The sequence below is a fragment of the Chiloscyllium punctatum genome, chromosome 7, assembly GCF_047496795.1.
Source record: "Chiloscyllium punctatum isolate Juve2018m chromosome 7, sChiPun1.3, whole genome shotgun sequence".
Lineage (NCBI taxonomy): Eukaryota > Metazoa > Chordata > Chondrichthyes > Orectolobiformes > Hemiscylliidae > Chiloscyllium > Chiloscyllium punctatum.
Genome location: NC_092745.1, coordinates 6,711,981 through 6,722,474, shown reverse-complemented (window position 1 = coordinate 6,722,474; position 10,494 = coordinate 6,711,981).

Below are 10,494 nucleotides of genomic sequence, written 5' to 3'. Positions count from 1 at the left end.
AAGAACAACGTGATACAGTCGAAACAGTAAAGTAACGGTGAAATAGTGGGGGAGGAAAACATACAGCGAAGCGGCTGAATGCTTCCATTCCTTATGTAGAGGCAGGAATCTGCTGGAATCCAAATGAAGCAGGTAGGGGGCTGCAAGAACACGGCTAGCCAGGCTACCTCAACAGGTGGAGAATTCAACGATTAGCATGTCCCAATTATTCACGACTGTGCCAGTCCTCGAAGGACAGTCGCCTGCCTGTTTACCCCTTTGCTTATGCAAACAGAATCGGTTTTTAAAGCCCGAAGTGAAGAAAGAAGAAGGCAAACAGTTCAATTCCTCATTTTCTGAATGTTGGCCTCTCCTAAGGCCTTTGTCATTCTCACAAGATGTGTCTGTATATTTCCCTCTTTGGTTGAAAATGCAGTTCAGTTCTCCCGCAGCTCATGATCAAATTTAATGGTATCTGACTTCAGTCTCATTCGGTTCTTCATTTGAGGTTAAATCTTTGCAGGGAACGTCTCTTTAAGATGAACACTTCAGAAGTCAGGCTGCGGGCTACTGGAAGCTGGAAATGAGAATGGATGGGTGTTTGATGGACTGGCATTGACATAATGCATTATTCTGTGCTGTAAAAGCTCGGTGTCACGAATAATATTTTGAAAGAAACGTCTCATCGCAGGAAAAAAACTATGCTGTTAAGAGAAGATGCAATTGCACCTGCCGTCCTAAATGTCAGCTAGTGGTTACAATTCAGCACTATCACCGCTGTGGTTTGGTTTCATCGCCTGGTCAAGGAATCAGGATTATTGTTCCTGAGAAGGACAACAACAAAAGCGGAGGAATTTTGACAGGAAACGCATTTTACACGCTTCTGCATGTGCCTTGAAATATTGCTGCAGGGCCGCAAGGTGGCTCACTGGTTAGCACTGCTGCCTCACAGAGCCTGAGACATGGCATGAATCCAAATGGGTCGACTGTCAGTAAGGTGCCTTATTCAGGAACAAATGAAGAGTAATAGGGTAAGGAATTGTTCAGTGGGGGTTAATCCCTAGAGGATCGGTGTGAATTTGTTGCATCAAATGGCCAGTTTCTTAACTGTCGGCATTCTATGATACCTTACTCTGTTGTTTTAGCACATGTTCAGAGAGGGGAGAAAAGTGAAGAAAAACAGTTATTTCCCAGTCGGTGGTTGATCCATTGTGTGGCAACCAACCGATTGAGCTGTGACTGAACTAGCTCCCATCTTCCCTATACTGGTAATGACAGTATACACCGTTCGAGCGGGTTTTCATGTGTTGCATCGGAACAGCATTCTTTCTCAAGATGGACCTCCCTGGGATATAAAAGAGATGATAAAAGACATGGATTCCGATGACTGGAATCAAAGACGTCAGGAAGAATGGACAGCGTCTACTGAGAAACAAAAAAGAATGGAAAGGAAGCCAACGAAGTACTGGGGCATAACACCATTAGAAAAGACAAGGCGGGGTTTCATGGGTTGGTGGAACAGATGAATAGATCATGTGGCGTGAAACCAGGTAAAACTGAGTTGCGTCCATATGGAAGTTTCCCCGATGATGCAAATTTGCTGAGAGTGTACAGGAGGGAAAATCCTTCATTCAGATGGATCTATAACTAGACTTTCGAACTTCAAAACCAGCGATGAATGATAAGGAAAGGTTTGGAGCACTTTTTTTTCATTCTACAGTAATTGAAATCGAAAATGATTATTTTTCAGGAAAAATGTGTCAGAAGATGATTCTAAAGTATTTGTAAAAGTGCGTGCAGAAACATAATGAGTGAATTTCACCAAGACATGGAGTCTGGTCGGCTGGGTCGGGTAAGCGTTAGGTGCACAATTTCTAATTGGTGAACGTTGTTGGAAATATACCACATATCACCTCCAACTTAGTACGACTAAGTGTAGAAAGTGCTAGTTTTGAAGAAAGGTTTAGCAGCTTGTTCTACGTGAACTTCCATAAATTGTGAAAGAACGGAGCTGTTTCTGTTAGCTCAGCATTAAAGGGAAGTTGGTAAGCTCAGTCCGCTGCATAATTGGTTTCTGATATGAAGTGATGCCAACAGTGTGGGATTAATTATCGCAATGTCTCAGCTTACTATCAGAATCCCCAGCTCCCCACTGACCTAACCCTTTATACGATGCCGACAATCAAAGCGAAATTATACTATAGTGAGTGGGAACTGACCTGTCGATGGAATGCACCTTTTTTTTTCATCTATTGCCTTGGACATTTGGCTGCAATCACAGAGAAGGGAGTGAGACCATTTGCTGCTCGCCCATCTCCCCCAAACTTTCCAGTGACAAGACTCGAAAAATGTTCCTGTTTGAATCCTATAATCTTTAAAGCAGTACTTCAAACGTCTTTATCATTTCGGTTCCAGTTTTGCCGACAACATTGTCCAAGGAGATAAATCTAATAATTTTTGGATTGTTTTAATGGCCTGTGCGAGGTTGCAACAAAATAAGTAACATGAACCAAACAAACGTCCTTTCCAGAATTTACCACAGCACAGGATCAGCGATATTAGAAACGTCAACATCTTCAAACGTCACCTCTGTATCTCTATTGAGAGATGGATATTTACTCAGGGAGTATTTCTGCTGGTTGTAAGTAACTGAGGTATTTCCTAAGGACAGAACACTCCACAAAATCATTTTTTAAAAAACAAATGCCATTTCAATCAACTTCCTTTTGCAACTTTTAAATATATATGTGCACACACATACATGCAAGTGCACACAAATGGTTATATATATGTATATATGTCCGCATATATATATGAGTGTGTGTATGTGGACAATATTAGAAATGGATTGCCGGACCTTTGAAATTTCTTTCTGTAGAATGTGAGAGGTAAGGGTCTTCAATAATGTCTTAGATAACCACATCTGCGGGAAGTGCACCCAACTCCTTTTCCTCGGCAACGGCGTTTGGGAACTGTAGCTTGATGTCAGATCATTTGGTGTCTGAGTGGAATGAAGCGAAGTTATAGGGAGGCAGTAACATTTCAGGTACAAGAAATAGATAGATGGGATACAGTCAGGAACCGAAACGCTAACATGCAGACAGTGCAGGCATCTGCTGTGGTGTTGCCCCTCAGTAACATGTATACCATATTTGTTATTTTTTGGGTGGGATGACTTCCGAGGGGAAAGCCATTGGGTAAAAGTGTTTGGCACAGAGTTTGCCCTTTTTCTCAGAAGGGTGGGGAAGCAAGGAGGAGAGCATTTGTTAATGGGACTCCATATCGATGGGAACTGATTGAGATTCTGTGGATATCTGGCAGACTCATTATTGGTGTGTTGGCTCCCAGCTACCAGGGTTTGTGATATATCACATCGTGTTTTCAGGATCCTTAAGGGAGAGGGTGGGCAACCCCAAGTCATTGTCCACATATGCACCAACATAGGTAATAAAAGTGATGTGAATGTATGGCAGAATTTCAGGGATCGAGGGTGACATCTTAAATCTAGAACAAACAGATTTGTTCTCTCCGATTTGTTGCCCATTCTCCGTCGTAGTGAGGTGAAGTGTAGGGAGAGAGCATTTGAAAATGTTGTTGGAAGGATGGTGCGAGAGGGAGAGATTCTGATACCTGGATAGTTGGGGTTCATACTGGAGTCGATGGACCTTTACAAACAGGATGGTCTTCACCTGAACTAGAACAGTGACAATACCCTGAGGGGATAATTTGCCAAAGCTCTTCATGACAGTTTGAACGAATTCAGCCGCCGAGTGGGAAGCTGTATTGTACCTCCAGTTTGCAGGTGGTTGTGATTGGTTTTGTCATAAATAGCGTTTCAGGTTTACAAGAGTGTACTGGCAAGGATGAAGGTGGGTTGAAGTGTGTTTGCTTCAACGCCAGAAGCATCTGGGATAAGGTAGGTGTCATGGGTTGTTACCTGGGACTTCGATGTTGTGTCCATTTCAGAGACATGAATGGAGGACTGAAGAGAATGGTTGTTCCTGGTACCTCAGTTTCAATTTTTCAGTCAGAACAGGAGGGTCGTTTCAGAGGGGGCGATGTGGCATTATTCGTCAACGACAGTATTATGGTATCAAAAAGGATATTGGTGAGGACGCGACTGAATCTGCTGAGGTAGAATGGACTGAGATTAGAATCTGGAATGGAGAGATCACCACTAAAATGTTGTAGATTTATGGAGGAAAAGATTGCAAAGATGATTCTGGATAGGAACAAAAGTGACAGGGTAGTTGTTATGGGGAGCTTTAATTTTCCAAATATTGATTGGAAATGTTATCGGTTCAGCACCTCGGATCGGTCAGTTTTTGTCCAATGTGTGCAGGAGGGTTTCCTGACGCAGCATGTAGACAGGCCAACAAGAGGCAAAGATACATTTGATTTACTTATGGGTAATGAACTCAGCCAGCTGTTCTCTTTGGAGATAAGTGAGCACTTTATTCATAGTGACCACAATTCGGTTCTGTTTATTTAGTGATGGATAGGCATAGGTATTTATTGCAGAGCATGAGGTATCGCAGGGAGAAAGGCCATTATGATACGATTAGGCAAGAGTTAAGATGCACCGCATGTGGAAAGTAACTTCAAGGGTTGTGCACACCTGAAATATGGAGCTTGTTCAGGGAAAAGCTACTGCACGTCCTTGGTAAGTATGTTTGCGTCATGCAAGAAATATGAGGTCGACACAGGGAGCTGGGTTTACTGAAGAAGTTGAATCTCTTGAGAAGAAGGAGAAGGAGGCGTATGTAAACATGAAATACGAAGGCTGAGGTAGGACGCTTGGGAATTAAAAGTTAACCAGGAAGGGCCTAAAGAGAGAGCTACTTCGAGCGAACAGGAGGCATGAGAAGTCTTTGTCTGCCAGGAACAATCCTGAAGCTTTCAATTGATAGTTCAAGAATAAAAGAATGTCTAGCATATGATTATGGCCTGTCAAGAACTGAAGTACGAAGTTGTCAGCGGAGTTGAAGGATAGCAGAGACGCTGAATGTATTTTTTTTTATCATATCAAAAATGAAAAAGACAATGTTGTCGAAGAGAGTATTGCGATGCAGCCTATTAGAATAATCGAAATTGACATTCATAAAGAGGAGTTGTTAGCAATTCATGAAAGTCTAAAAATAGGTTTGTCCCCTGGACTTGATGGGATGTATCCGAGGATTCTCTGCGAATCGTGGGAGGAGATTGCAGAACTTTTGACTATAAGCTTTATTTCGTCAGTGTTTATGTCATTCGTGCTAGAAAACCCGAGTTAGCAAATATTGTCCACTTCTTCACGAAGTGGAGTAGAGACCATGCTGGTAATTATAGAACAGTGATCCTTAGCTATCTTGCAGCTAACATTTTGGAACAGATTATGAGAATAGGATTTATGATCATCGAAAAGGAAGAAGTTGATTCGGGATAGTGAGTATGATTTTATGAATAGCAGGTTGTGCCTCACAAACCTTATTGAGGTCTTTGAGAAGGTGAACAAACAGGTGGATGAGAGTAAAGTGGGTGTTGTGGTGGATATGGTTTTCAGTAAGGCACTGTCGGCTGTTGCATGAAATACAGAGTCATGGGATTGAGGACGGTTTCGTGGTTTGGATCAGAAATTGGCTCACTGAAAGAAGACAGAGTGTGGCAGTTCATAGGAAATGATAATCCTGGAGTTCAGTAACTGATGGTGTACGACAAGGTTCCTTTTTGTGTCCGCTGTTGTTTGTCATTTTTATAAATGACCTGGATTAGGGCATGGAATGATGGATTCATAACTTTGCAGATGACATTAAGATCGACGATGTTGTCAATAGTGCCAATATCTGCCGACGGTTACAGAGGGGCATGGATAATCTGCCGAGCTGACCTAAGAAGTCGCAAATGGATTTTAATGTGGAAAAGTGTGAGATAATTCACTTCGGAAGGAGCAACAAGAATAAAGAGTTCCTGGCTAATTGTTATATTCTTGGAAGTGTAGATGTGCAGAGCGATCTCGGTGCCCATGTACATAAAATTCGGAAAGTTACCACCCACGTTGACAGGTTTGTTTGCAAGGAGTACGGTGTGTTAGTTTTTCTTGGGAGAGTGATTCAGTTTCAGAGTGAAATTATCACTTTGCAGCTCCAGAAGTTAACTGTGTGGCCGCACTCATAGAGTTGCGTGCATTTCTAGTCGCCACATTATACAATGGATGTGAAAGCATTGGAAAGGGTGCAGAGGACATTTTCTCGGATGTTGCCTTCTATAGAGAGATGGTCTTACGAGGAAAGGTTGAGGGACTTGAGGCGGTTTTTGATAGCGACAAGAAGTTTGAAGGGTGAATTTAGAGAGACATAGAAGATGATCAGAGGTTGCCATAAGGTGGACAGTGAAGGCATTTTTCTTCAAATGGTAATTTTGGCACAAGGGCACATCGATGTAAATTGAGGGTGATAGTTACCGAGATAGGTTCCTTTATCAGTGAGTAGTAAGGGTGCTGAACGCCTTGCCTTCAACACTCGTAGACTCAACAACTTTCAGGGCAATGAAATGGTCATTGTATAAACTTGCGTATTATGATGGTAAAATACTAGTCAGATTGGTATCACAGGCCGATGCAACGTTAGGGCCAAAATGAACTTTATTGCGGTGTAATATTCGGTGTTTGAACTGTTCTTCAGCTTGAAGTTGCAATCATCTCTGGTCACTAAGAGTAAAACCAACACCCGGCGAGAACCGAATGTGCAACTTTGGCATCTTACGCACTTCCAGTCTGTCGTGCAATTACATCAAACTGACGAATTGCACCACTGGAGCTGCCGTGTACTAATGACCAATGGCTACTGATCTTACCACTGGGCCCCTCAAACCAATTACTCCTTTTTTGATGAAGATCTGCAATGAAACACAGCGCAGAGGAGGTTATACTCTTGATGGATCATCGATAATGGAGCATCAGGTTCAGGAAAATGAATAGTACAATGTGGTGAAAATAGGCATAATTGTATTCTGTGTTCATTTACCGCGGCTTCCTATGTTGATCACAGGCAATGTTATGTCGCTACTGTACTGGGATTGTCCACCTATCGGTATCAATTCCTCAGAGAATTCGATTCACTGGTACTTCACCAGCGTCCTTTGGAATGTTCATACGGCACAATAACCCACACGATGCACAACGTCAACAATCTTCTGCATTACTACATCCAAGGGCACGTGGCATGTTTTTTTATAAATAGTGAAAAATTAATCATGATATGGAAGGGCAAATTGAATTTTAGTTTAATTAGTAAAATCGCAAGAATCCAGAGAAAGTTTCAAAATGTCAGAAATTCACGTTCATTACCTTGGCCAGAATTCTAGCCTAGCAAGAGGGAAATCTGTCCCTCAATCCCCAGCATCCATGGAATCGCTTGCTCCATGTGTCCACTTGGAAACCTACATGAAGGGATGTTCAGCCTGACAGAGAATTTGTGAGAATCCTCCACTGTCTGACCTAAAGCTGAAAAAGGAGCTATCTATTCCAGCTTGGAGGGTAGCGAAGTGGAGGTGAGACAGAAAATATTACTTGGTGTAGATTCACATTGTTCTCATTGTGATTGTTTAAAAACCTGAGCCAGAAAAGACTCAAGCAGAAAGTAGCAGAAGTAGGCTATTCTTAACACCGCCCCTGCCCCGTCACGCCATTCTGTACTATCATAGCTCACAGAGCACTTTTATGTCTTTTTCCAGCGTATCAATATCATCGTGTTGCCAAGTGGCGAACACATATTTATCGATCTCTACCATAAATAGACATCGAAGTTATTCATCGCTGTGAGGAAAATGTTGCATTTCGAGACAGTTGGGTTTCGGCATGAATGTTATAGGTTTTGCAGATGAGCAGCTGAGTCTGGTCTGAACACCTTTCAAACCATAAACTAAAACTCGACTCTGATGAGAGTTGCATCCACAACTTTTGAATGGCAGACTTAAGAAAGGCTTAGAAAGTCAACGCGCTTTCCATTGCACCACAGAGTCGCGGCCTCACCCAGTTTTCAGCACAAAAGTTTGCCTTAGAACGATTTCGTTCGGGACACCAATCTCGCGTCTGTCTGGCCTCGTCACACTTTCCAGTATCTGGTCCTTATCCATGTGTGCTCTTGATCTTTAAGTGTTCGGCTACATACTGCTGAAATGTCCTCATAATACTTAGCATTACCACACGTTCAATTAAGAAATTCCAGATGAACAACACTCTATGGGTGAAAGCTTTCTTCCTAAATCTCCTCTAAACCGCTTTTCTCCTGCTTTTCATCGATGTCACTGGTTATTATTCCTTTCCAAAAAGCCTTATTCCTGTCAGACATATCTATTCTCTTCATAATATGTGCATGTTAATCAGTTTCTCACTCAGCCTTCTCTGTGCTTAGTTACACAGCCCCAGCTTAGCTCATCTTCCTTCACATAGGAATGGTCCAGCCCTTGGCATTATTTTCATCTCCTGTGAACTTCTCCTCCTGCAATCAGACGGTTCCTGCAGTCTTGCGATTACAACGGAAAATGAAATGCTCTTTGAAGAAATGCCAAAATGTCTGAACAAAATCAGCAGCTCTTGTCCATCTATGATGAGAAAGGACAGTGAACGCTTCGAGTCCAATGATTCGTGTTCGGAACTGATGGGATGTATGGGTGGGTGAAAAATGTGGAAGAGGGCTGACAGGATCCAAAACGATTCAACTCGATGTTGGGTCCTGAAATCTGCATGGTCTTACAGTAGAAAATGAGTTGCCTGATTTTCCAGCTTGCGCTGTGCCTTGAAGAAGAACTGCAGCAGACTAGAGACTGGTGTGATGGCTTGGGTACACAATGCAATCTTAAAGTGGCAGGACACTGGAAGACTGGGGTAATTTTTGTTGATTCTGGACAGAACTTAAGTGATCTCAGCTTTGTTACCGAATCTGTTTTCCTCTCTCCATTGTAGAGAGATCACATTCTCAGCAGTAACTACAGTTTTCTGGATTGAATGAAGTGCAGAAAAATCACTGGAAGATGTGTCTGAAAGTTTCCACAGTGAGGAGAGACATCGGAAACCAGCAGGAAATGTATCTTACAACATAGAACGTTACAGTGCAGTACAGGCACTTCGGCCCTCGATGTTGCACCGACCTGTGAAAATAATGTGATGTCCATTGCAATGGAAAATTAACATTTCTTTTGAAACCAATAAAAGCACAGGGAAACAAAAAAAGTAAGTGCCTGACTATACAGAGGGCAAGTGTTGCAGACAGAAAGAAAATCTATTTACATTGAAACCGAACTAATAGCAGACTTACAAGGCCAGCAAACTGCTATATCAACAGCCAAGGAATTAGAAAATAACAACTCCATATCTGGGAAGGAACTCGAATGTTTCAGGCCACTGACCTTGAAGTGTTGATAAGAAGCGAATTGAACTTTAAAGGGAATATGTAAAAGCTATCAGGCACCCATTACATGAGGCGTCTTGCCAATGTATTACCTGGGACACGGGAAACCTGAATTTGATGGAACTCCACGCGCTACATGCTGAAAACTTTCTGGCCCAAGAGAAGGAAAAACGGAAATTAAAGATGGAAAAGCAAACACTTAAAGCTCAGCTTACTACGATGCAAATGGTCGCCCAGCCATTGGAAGGAGGTGCTGCGTGAAAAGAAGGGCTGGCAGAGGTAAATCTGGTGGGTGCTTTGTTTGCAGAGCAATGGACCACTGAGTGAGGCAGTGCACGCCCAGACAGCCTCAATCGGCCCTGGAGGCTGGGCAGCAGGGTGACTAATGGAGGAAGGCTGAGGTGGAGGTGGGCAGCCCCAAAGTTACAGGTAGGCCTCTTTGCTTTTGGCTTGGCGACGAATACTCGCTTATGCTCATCTCTACTACTAACCTTATGGGCACTGAAACATGTCCCACCTCTATACTGAGCACTGAGTTTGCGAAGCGTGAACTATATTTTCAGTACAACGATGATGCATATAAGTCAATGCTTACATCTATGTTATATGTGGAAGGTGCACCTCTTACTTTTTTGGAAGATACAAGGGCAACATATTCAGTTCATCAATCAAGGCAGTTCAGAGAGTCGACACAAATAAAGATGAACAGAAGCTTCCTGAACTTAACGGGCGCATCAGGAGCCGTGACACGGGAGAGATTTCCCACACCCCTATTGTGCAAAACCAGTAATGGGGAAATATTCCAATTCTCATTTCTGTTATCGGAATTCTGTACTTACAATCTGATGTCTCGGGATCTCATAGTGAGACTGGGGTCCGATTTGCGCAGTACCCCGACGGGCTTGCAGGTAATACAAAAAGAAGATTTAACAGTGCAGGCTGGAAAATATGAATCACGACCCCTAATGCATGTCAGAAAGCGATAGGCTCCGTGAGCGATTCACTCACCCAGGAAGCAAGTAGCCATGTTAATCACATTAACAACGATTTTCTTGCTGGAGATATGCTGCACTGCACAGCACACATACACCGCGATGGTCCTGACAAATCATAACTGAAGGATTGGTTC